The sequence below is a fragment of the Panthera pardus genome, unplaced genomic scaffold, assembly GCF_024362965.1.
Source record: "Panthera pardus isolate Hobbes unplaced genomic scaffold, ASM2436296v1 HiC_scaffold_6, whole genome shotgun sequence".
NCBI lineage: Eukaryota > Metazoa > Chordata > Mammalia > Carnivora > Felidae > Panthera > Panthera pardus.
In genome coordinates, this window is record NW_026526991.1 from 93,478,523 (window position 1) to 93,490,305 (window position 11,783).

Genomic DNA, 11,783 nt, shown 5'->3' on the forward strand with positions numbered 1-11,783 from the left:
AAAAATCTAAGAAAAGTCAAGTACCCCTCCAAAAATTCACATTGGAATGACAGAATGGAAAACAACTATCACCAATGAAATCACTTAATAAAAAATTCCAAGACTGAAAAACAAGAGTTGCCAAACTGAAAGGGCCTGATGAATTCCAGCAAACAATGATAAACATATCCACATCAAAGAATTGCAGTGAAATTTCAAAACACTGAAGACTAATAACAAATTCTACAAGCGGCCAGTGAAGGGAAAATCACAAATAAGAATGGCTTCAGATTTCTCAGCAGTAACAGAAGCAAGAAGACAATGGAACAGTGCTTTTAAACTTCTGAAGAAAAATATTTTCCAACCTAGGTTTCTATACCTAGCCAAACTATCAATCAAGTATCTAATATACAACGATAATTTTCAGATACATACAGTTTCACAAAATATACTTCCCATTTACTCTTTCTCAAAAAGCTACTAGAGAATACGGTCTTCTTCCTCTAATGAATAAACCAATAAAAAGACATGACACATGGAAAACAAGGGTGCTACACAGACAAGGGGTAAAGGAAATCCAAACATTGTGAATAAAATTCTAATAACAGCAGTGTATACCATATGAAGAGAGCAACTAGACCAACTGTAGCAATGAGACTCAAGAAACAAAAATGAGTCAACATCCTTGCTGCCACTGTACCCCAGGAAAGAAGGAAAGATGTACATCAAAAGATCCTTAGTAAAGGACTGAACCAAATCATCTGAACGGTTGCTGTTATGTAGAAGAGACTCCTGGATACAGGCATCCTGGGATAAAGCTGACCTTACCTTCATGAATCAACATCTGTAATCACTAAATCAAGAGAATGGGTGAGGATTTCTACGATTCTGTTAGTCCAGTGCAGACAACTTTGTGTAAATAGATTACTTAACCCTAGATCAGTGAAACAAGAATTACTTACAAGTAAATGAACTGACTTAACTATGGTTTTTTATTTTTAACGGTTACAAGAGAAAACACTTTCTTCTTAATCTATCTTAACCTTCAATTTAAAATATATTTCATATAGGGGCACCTGGGTGGCTCAGTCAGTTGAGCGTCTGACTTTGGCTCAGGTCATAATCTTGCAGTTTGTGAATTCGAGCCCTGTGTCGGGCTGTGTGCTGACAGCTCAGATCCTGGAACCTGCTTCAGATTCTGTGTCCCCCTTCTCTCTCCACCTCACCCCTGTTTGTGCTCTGTCTCTCTCTTTCAAAAATGAATAAACATTAAAAAAAAATTTAATATATTTTGTATAAATAATAATATCTTGATCTAATATCTTCAGAATTCCAGGGGGAAAATATCCTGTGAAAGATCTTAACATTGGTTATAATTAATAAGCCACCAGAACAATTAAAAAACCATTCTGTAGAAAAATACTGAAAATATTATTGGCTTTATCTAAACTGAATCTCTTTACTTTTTTATAAACTAGTTTACAAAGTTCCAATAAGAATGTTTTCCTTCCTGTCAGGATAAAATTGGATAAATCAAATTGGTAACCATGACTACAAGAGAAATGTGACATTTAAAAAAGAGTAGCTTATAATTAGGTATGACAGGGAACAAAGACTACACCTCAAATGTAGAAATGACTGCCCTGCAAATGCAAAAAATGATGCCTCATAAGTCCTAGCAGAAATTCAATTTAGTAATTCTTCTATAATTTATGGATTCCCAAGTTTAATGAGAATAAAGAATATCATTTCCTGACAGAACAATATTGACAAATGCATAAATCTCAGAACCATAATACCCTACAGTTTTAAGTATTGCAGGTGAAAACTCATTGAGATAAATTAGATGGCTCTTGGTTCCTGATCTTGCAATCAAGCAGATAAGTTATTACACTTTACAAAACATCTAGATGGAAGCTCTTTTTTTTTTAATCTTTATTTCTGAGAGAGAGAGAGAGAGAGAGAGAGACAGAGTGCAAGCAGGGGAGGAACAGAGAGAGAGAGACACAGAATGTGAAGCAGGCTCCAGGCTCTGAGCTGTCAGCACAAAGCCCAACGTGGGGCTCAAACTCACAGACCATGAGATCATGACCTGAGCTGAAGTTGGATGCTTGACCAACTGAGCCACCCAGGCGCCCCTAGATGGAAGCTAACTCTTAAACCTCATGTCAAATGTATGTAGTTTTGTTAACCAGACAATAGGGAATTCTTTGAATATTAATCAGCTATTCATTAAACCTGTGTAAATAAAATAAAACATCAAACTAAAATAATCAGAAGATCAGTAAACAAACTTATGTGGTGAAATTTGTTTCTTAAGGGGCAGGAACTTGGCCACATGAATGATTCTACAAGAAAACAGACACTTTGTCTGGCTTTAATTTTGAGTGAGCATGTCCAACAAGTTCCATACCTGGAGGGTTAATAAAGAGAGAGGGAGCACTTTGCACCCTTTATTTAAAAAACAAAAAACAAAAAAACGATGGCATATGTGGATCTAGTCCCCAAAATAAATTATTTCATCCCTAACTTTGGCAACGATGATTGTCTGAAAAAACGTGACCAACTGTGAAGATAAAAAATTAATATGAGAAAATGGCTGTAAACTTAGTAAATTTAGTAATCTTGTAAGGCTTTTATTCTTTAAATGCCTTTTAAAATAAAACAGTTCTAAAGGTAGACTCCTTCACAAACCTTTACAAATAAATGACTTCTTTAAAGTTTTGGGTTTTGGGGTTTCTTTTTCTTTCTTTTCTTTTTTTTGAGAGAGAGAGAGAGAGAACACAAGCAGGGAAAGGGCAGAGAGAGAGAATCCCAAGCAGACTCCACACTGTCACCATGGAGTCTGACATGGGCAGAACTCACAGACCGTGAGATCATGATCTGAGCCCAAATCAAGAGCTAGATGCTTAATTGACTGAGCCATCCAGGTGCCCTGCAAATAAACTACTTCTTTAAATGCTTATTCTTCTCTACTAGTGAATGGTCTTCTAAAACTACTTTTTGAAATTACTTTTTAAATGCATTTAAATTCCAGCTCCAATAATCAAGAATATTGCCATTTTCTATATATCTCCTCCATTGAGGGTTCCGTATAGCTGCAACTAGCTGCCTCTTAAATATTCATGCCTAATTGATTCAATTGATTGAAGACAGAAAAGTGTGCCAGGAAAAACTGCTAAGTATTTTTTATATCTAATCTCATTTAACCCTCACAACCACCCTATCAGATAGGTAGTACCACCATTTTATATTAAGTAATAGTGTTGGCAGACCCTAAATTCCCAGATCCCAGTATAAAATTATTGCTCTTTCCACTTCATTATATTACTGATTTTAGGAAAATCCTTCGCCTTTTTGTTTCTTCATTTATTTGCTATCTTCCAACTTTTATATCACTTAAGTTTGATGGAAAAGGAAAGAATTACACAAACTTAAAACACAAAATAATTATTTAATTCCATCTTTTTATCAAACCCTTATTAACTTACACACATTATGTCCTTCAGAGTTAAATCTTAGAAACTTATTAATAGGTGAGCAATGGTGTTTCCTTGCTTTCTTCTATTTCTTAATGAATGAGATGGAAAACTTTCTAAAAATTGTCTCACAATTTATAATTTTTCATATGCAAAATGCCTGTCCAACCTTTTGTCCATTTATCTAGTTGGTGCTTAAGTAAATTACATGTTCAATTATTTAAAAAAAAAAATCTAACATCTGTAGATAATAGTAAGTTAAATAAAAAAAAAAGAACTATAGCATATCTTACTTCGCTTTTTGGCACTTCACCTAAAACAAAAGGATTCTTGCCTTTCAATAAACAAATATTTATTGAATTTTAAGGAAGGCAATGTGGAAAGCAATCTTATACTTTTAATAGTGGTCTTATCATTCCTAATTACAAGGGTTTTTTCCTTAACATGTGACATTTGTCAAAAACATCAATAAGATACAATTCCTAAATGCAGGAAGCCTATGAAGTATTATGCAACTAAAAACAAAGAAGTAGAAAGGAATAAATGTCTTCAAGCAAGATAGGAAGTAAAACAGAGTAAAAAAAGAAATGAGAGAACTTCTGAGAATAACAATATCCTTTATTAGTTACATTATGTAGGCACTATGGCAGCAATGACTCTTACTTACAAAACTCAAGGATCTATATATGAAGGTGGTATTTAGAGTTCTCCTCACACACTACCTTCTTTCTCATTTCTTTTTTTTTTTTTTTTCAACGTTTATTTTTGAAAGAGAGAGAGACAGAGTGTGAGCGGGGAAGGGGCAGAGAGAGAGGGAGACACAGAATCTGAAGCAGGCTCCAGGCTCTGAGCCATCAGCACAGAGACTGATGTGGGGCTTGAACCCATGAACTGTGAGATCAAGACTTGGGCCGAAGTCGGACGCTTAACCGACTGAGCCACCCAGGTGCCCCTCTCGTTTCTGATAGATACTCTGAACACCTTATTTATTACCTTTACTAAGAATATCCTTCTAATTCACCCCTTAAAATACAACCCTCTAAGATTTCCTTGATCTCTTCCCACAACAGTTTCACTTTCTGTGCCATAAACAAATACCTACTGTGTCTTACTTGTAGTCTATAGAAAGCTTCTTTTAACTATCTACTTATTATACAACTAAGCTTTACCTATATGCAAAGAATTTACAACCACAATCTTTTTACTTGTATACATTACAAGGTCCTCAAAAATTATATTTTCCATCTTCAAAATGTATATTTCACACATACAGTTACAAAACAACAGGATCTGGAAAAGAATATTAAAACATAAACTCGGGGCACCTTCCTGGCTCAGTCAGTGGAGCAAGCAACTCTTGATCTTAGGGTAGTGAGTTTGAGCCCCCTGCTGGGTGTAGAAATTACTTAAAAATAAAATAATTAAAAAACATAAATTCAACTTTAGACTAAGCAAGCAGTTCAAATAATTGCGATTCACGACTGTCATTACAGTCCTTACCTGCAGTCCTTCATCTTTCAAAATAAGCAACTAGCAAAGTTAAAAAAATATTACACTGAGATTTTAAAATTAAATTAAAATTCCAATTCTTATAAAGCTAAATATAATTTAATACATTTGCAAGGGCAAGCAGAAAGGGAAAGAACTGCACCATTATTTGGTGGTATACACACACACAAACACACACACACACATAACTAGAATCTCAGACACAAATCACAAACACAATGTTCTCAAAATTCCACTTGAAAAGAAGATATAGAGTTATAACTATAACTCTTGAGACAGAAAAACAGTTTTTAATATCAAATTATGAATTACTTTGATACCACTTCTCCAGCTTCCTTTTGTAGCAGAAAGGGCTGGTTGTTCCATTACACTCATTTATCCCCTTTTATAAAATTCCTTAATTTTAGCTGAGCACATGATTGTCCAGCTAGATACTACATTTCCTAGCCTTCCTTTCCCAGCTAAGTATGTTCCAATGACTAAATCCACACCCATAAAACTTGAGTCAAAGTGATATGTACCACTTCCAGATCATGCTCTCAAAAGAATGAGGTGTATACTCCCACTGCCCTTTCTCCCTTGCCCCTGGTTGGTGAAACTGTGGAATAGTCATGTTCAACCTGGAAACCATATGTTAAGTCAAAGCCACCTACAAACTCTAAACAGTCTTCTTTGTTAGAGGAGAAAAACACTTATCATCCTTAAACCATCATAATAGTCTCACAAAGCAGATTAGCCTTTACTGTAATCCAATTACTCCTGACACCATCTAAAAAGAAATAAAAGAAATTTTCAAAGATAGTCTCTTTTCTCTTCCATATTTTTCACCACTTCTTCCTTTTAAGGCATTTCTCTAATAAGGGTAAGAAGTCAGAAACATTCCTCAACTCCAATGCCTTAGTTGAGAATATGCTGAAGCAGTCATGTCATTCATTGTTTCACCAAACTCTTGTCCTCCTGGTTCTTAAAATGGCAGATTCTATTCTCACCTTCTAGGTTTACCTTTCTACCAACTGGAAGGCATTATCTTTGAGAATTACTGACTCAAGGAGAAATCTTTTACTAGCTATGGCAGTTCTGAGAATCAGAGTCAAATTTCTCATTAGAATGTAAAAGTGCCACAAAGTGCTGGAACATAATTCCCAGATACCCACCAAGACAATAATTCCCCAAAGTAGTATGTACAAACAACAAAGAAAGTGGAAAAGAACTGTACAGTAAGACATTATGACATTACTATCTCACATCAAAGGGGCCTTCTCTCCCAAATTAAAGGGTATATGCTAGTTATTCATAGTTATTAGATACAAAATAACTCAAAATATTGTTATACTATTCTGAGCAAAGAAAAACTGCAGATATGAATAAAAGAATATTTCTCACAGTCAAGTTAATAGGTCATCTACATTTCCCAGACTTTTATGTTTATGTAGATCCAATTATAAAGTCTCTCAGGAAGGTGGTATCAACTGTACCCTTAGGCCTATCACATTATTTGGAAAGTGGCCAAGCAGATGCCAGAATCATTCTCTTAAAGACTCAAAAATGCAAATGATCAAAATTCACAACTGAAGACATTCACATTGTACAAATAAGCACTAGTGCCCTGGTCTTCTCATTTTGCAGGCATTTAAAAAATGAAAATGCTGGCCAGCACTCATATTCTCTTCCTCCAATACAAAATGGGTTTCCACCATGTAACTTGAAGCACAAAGTTTGATTTTTTGGAATTCACTTTTCTGTCTTAAACAAACTAAAATGACAGGATAAACCACTGATTTACTCTGTAGATTTCACGACAATCTCAGAAAGAACACTGCAAAATCATTTTTAAAGTCTTGAGTTACGTAAAGAACATAACAAGGTCAAATGGATAAGAATTTCTAAAGAGAGTCTTCACTAATGGATGTGTAATTTCTAGATACTCTGGGGAACTTATAGGGACTATGGCTTCCCAGAGCTACTTAATGATTTTTTGTATTCTACCATTTAAATTTTGTTAAAACATCACCTAAATTTTATCTGTAATATGCCCCACATGTGACTTCTTTGAAAAAGTAGATTTGCCTGTGCACGAATTTTCCATATACCTCAAAACTTAGAAATCATAATAGAAGCCTTTCTAAACTAAATCTTGAGCAAGTTAAACAAAACTAAATATTCTGATTCAGAATCATTTAAGATCATCAATTATAATTAACATAATATAAATACGGATTCAGCTCTAAAAACACTAATTCCCAAATTAAATAACCTCAAAACTAAGTCTTTAAATTCTTGCTTCTAACACTTGAAACACATCTTCACTGTCAAGATGCTAGCCATCACTCCTTCCTCTTATCCATATACATTTCTCTGGTAGCCACTTCTCCTGTCCCTACTTTGCTATTTCTCACCTATCATAGTCTGAAAACTTAAGTATCATAATTTGTCAGAACTAGAAAAAGTTTTCAAGTAAGAGCAAAAGTCACATAAAAAAAGTAAAATATGCAAATCTCTGTAAGCGGTTTTGCTTGAAAAAGACCCAAAGATGAGAATTTTTCATTTAAAAAGTTAAATGAAAGCCAATAACACATGATTTCTACCTACTTCCTAGATTTATTTTCATGAAGCCAATGAACACAAATAATAGATTTAATGTACAATGAATTTATACCAATAATTAGAGAAACATCCTTATTAGAGAATAATTTACTATTATTAAGGGACTAAAAATAAAAGTTTTTAACTTTATTATAGCATTAGGCACCATCCTGGCCAGAAAAATTAGATAACTTTCCAACATTCTTCCATTAAAAAAGTCTATGTAAATGAAAAATTTTGGTTTCAAATATTGAAGAATACTTTAACTGGACAACCTATTTTCCCACTTCTAACTTCATACTTGCACTATTTTCATATCACCATGTCCTAAGACAGATTAAAAATAGAAACGTAGTCCTATATCCTCTAACAACTTATCCCTATTAACATCATATCAGCATTAGGGAACAAGTTAAATAACACCTTAATGAAAAATAACAAGTGTCACAAATTTTCCCAATGTTTCTCTTAAAAAGTACATTTTGTGGAATCTGCGGGAAATATATCCCATTTATGAGAAAAAAAAAACACAGTAAAAAGATGTAAACTCACCCCAATTTAAGTTTAATGCAATGCTAAACTAAACTATCACTACAACAAATAAAACAGTGCACTACTGCTACACGGATAAGACCCAGGTACAGTGGTTGTTAACCTAGCTTTAGATTTTGTATTATATATTCCTGTGAAAAGCTAATGAAAACTATAACTCTTTCTCCAGAAAAATGCACATAGGCATAATCACATAATGTTGTGTACATCAAGGAATCAATCAAAGGATCTACCAAGGAATCTTCTTACTATCTGTAGAAACTCCTGAGGCCAATGGACCAAGTTAAATATCCCCAGTAAATGAAGCAGAACTATAGCTCAAACCTGGTAACTTAAGATCAAAATTAGCAACTCAAAGCAGTAAGAAAAAAGATCACCAACGTAAGAATCTAAGAAAACTAGGTATTTGGAAAAACTGGAAACTAATAAACTCCATACAGATTAAAACACTTATTTTTTTAATCATTAAAATACATAGAAAAAATAAACAAAATAAGTGAACATTTAAGTTCATCTCACAACAGGTTATTTTCTAGGCAAAGAAGTCCTGGAAGAAATCACAAATGAGAAAAAGCAGTGCATTAGACTACAAAAAAAAAAAAAAAGGAAAACTTCTGAATATATAAAATAAGCAATTTAAAAAGTAATAAACTAAAAAAAAAGCCTGCCAAAAGTATGAAAAGCAAAAGGCTTATGTCCATAAATAGCTGTTATCAATAGGAAAAACATTAACATCCACCATAGAAAAGATTAAAAAACCTCAAACAGCTAATTCACAAAAATGAGAACATTGTATACATAAACATTAAAAAATTCAACTTCACCAGATATCTATAGCTATACATCTATATCGATATCGATTTCTATATCGATATCGATTTCTATATCTATATCTATATGGTACTGTTTTTCAGCCACCAAACTGATGGTGGTATGGGAAATGCTTTTCAAAAAAATAAATTTTTATTAATTTTGTAATTACCTTAAAAGCCCTTTGAAACAATATTTGAAGCAGTAATTTCAAAGAAATCATTTCAAAGAGATGCAGTTCATAACTCATGTGTAAGGATGTTCAGTGTAGCATTATTTATAACAGAGAAATGGGCAACGAACAAATGGTCAATAAAAGAAATGCTTAGTAAGTCACAGTACATTCTTATTAGATATAACAATATTGTAGCCGCTTAAAGACATTTGAAGAATATTTCATGATTTGGGGTATTTTCTCAATAAAATATTATATACCCATTAAAAGAAATTTTTAAAAGAATATTATACGTTGAAAGAACATTAAGTATTTTAAAAGAATAATGAAATGAGATAAATATCTACAACATAATACAAAATTAAAGAACAAGAATGAAATTATGGTCCAAATGAAAAACTGATCAATATTTATTGAACAATCAATATTTATTGACCAATTGATAAACCATGAAAAAATAACAAAAATCACCAGAACATTTATGCTGTTTATTTCTAAATGTTGCTAATTTTCAACACTTTCCAAATGTGCTACAATGAATAAGTAAAAAAGTATTTAAATATATGTATCAAATATTCAAATCATAATTTAAAGAAAAAAGACAATTTTAATGGTTTATGACTTAATCATTAAGTCTTTTTCTCTAAACTAAATTTTCTGATGTTTAAAATCTACAAAACTAAAAATGACCCCAATAATTTAATATTCATTAGTCTTAATATTATATATTCTGCATATATGTCAAAATTTTGTGGCAACATAACTAAAATTTCTAAATCAAACTAAAATTTCAAAAGATGCTTTTTATTCAAAGAATAACAAACAAAATAACAGACATTCAGACAATTCACTGGTCTTTAAGTTTATAGAAGTATACTTCCCTTTCTAACAAATAGCAAAATTGTCCTACTAATAAATATTTACATTGTACACTATGTTCCTCAGTATTTTCAAGACCTCTTACAATCTTCAGCATTAACCTAAGAGGCAATCTTTTGTATTCAAATGAAAACAAACTTTAATACACAAACCAAAATATTTTACTTTTCTGGAAGTGCAAAACGTACCACTGCCCTAAAATCAAAGTTCTTTTCTTAACCTAAAACACATACATACACACAGATACAGAAAATACAAGATAACTTTCAACTCTAAACACCTGAAATTATGTATTAGGAAGTGGAGGAGGGGTGTGCTGGGGCAATCACCCAGAAGTATAAAAAGGCAAGATATTACACAACTGCCCTCTAAATATATTTCTGTGTAGAAGAGACCAGAGGGCCAGGTTTATATGAACAGCTAATTTTCTGTTGAGAAAAGAGAGTTACCTTCCCTATCACTTCATTCTATCTCATACGTGACGTCATTTTTAAAAAATCCACCAACCAAAACTATTCCTTTCAATTACATCTACTTAATGCTAACGGTGTTTGCTTTGGGCAATAAAACCGTCCCTAACCAACCATTATAAAGCAATAGGCACTTCTTCATTTGACAGATGACTGATTTAAACTTAGTCTTATATAACCAACCAAGAAACCAATTATTGTACACACAAACCACAGGTGAAATCTATGAAAAACAGTTACAAATTTTTAGTCTAGTAAGAAAAAATTTGCACAATGGTAGAATTATATCAGATTGTATAACACTTCTCCCAGCGGTGTTATATAAGATTTAAATATAGTGACACAACCATTGTAAACTAAAATAACCAGTAGCACACCTCTAACTACCTTCTTTAAGAAACGAAAATTAGGAACACACAATTTTAAGAAATCAAACACAACTGTATTTCATACACATATACAGGGCAGTTTCTTTAAAGAATCAACTAATTTTTTCATTGATGGTTGACTTTATTTCCTCATAAAGGCCTCAGTTTAGTGAGGAGTTCTTTGCAGAATTCTTTATGAGAAAAATTTACCAAGCAAGTTTTATTTCACATATCATAACAAACCAAAGGCTAAACAAATGACCTAATTTTAAAAGTCAGAGTCACAAAAATGATCAAACTGAAGCAGTGATGGACAAGTGATCACAGACTTTAAAAATCTAAAACCCAAATGCAAGTATGATCAGAAGCACACAAACTGGTAAAATTAAAACTTCATTAACTTAGAATCAAATATTAAAAAAATAAATAACCAAGGAGATTGAGATTTCTTTTTAAACAATAGTATATAGATTCTTCCAATGCCCCTTCCCCCTCATATCTCCAAAACTCAAATTCTCGTTTGTACACATTCCCTCTTAACAGAACTGGTAAAAATAGGGTTAAAATGTATTTGCAAATATTCAGTTCAATTAAATGTACTGCCCCTGAGACCACCACTAGGTGCTGATCTTTATCTCCCCAAATATAAACTTGAACCCAGCAATACCCTAAAAGTGAAATTATAATCAAGAACCACAAGTGACAATCATTTTTACAGAAAATTAAGTTCACAGCTTCTCAGAAAATCGGAGAAATATAAAAGAGTTTAGAGGGTCGGTATAGGAATGCAACACAAGAGAAACGTTTTCCTTGAAAAATGTGGCAGTTTGAGGACAAGAAAATGAAACTCCTCAAGAATGAGGAAAATTAAATCTAGAACCCAAATGGCGTCCAACAAGAACATTAGATCTTGAAAATGAATATTGCGCTTGCGCAGCCACCGCCCCGCCAGCTGCACAACTGCAGCTAGAGCCCGACC

The 11,783-nt window shown here is 32.9% G+C and overlaps 1 protein-coding gene across 1 annotated transcript in view; it reads right to left on the reverse strand.

Moving 5' to 3' along the window:
* ATF7IP (activating transcription factor 7 interacting protein) overlaps positions 1-11,783 on the reverse strand; it is a 121,227-nt gene that overhangs the window by 109,113 nt on the left and 331 nt on the right. The window lies entirely within an intron of this gene.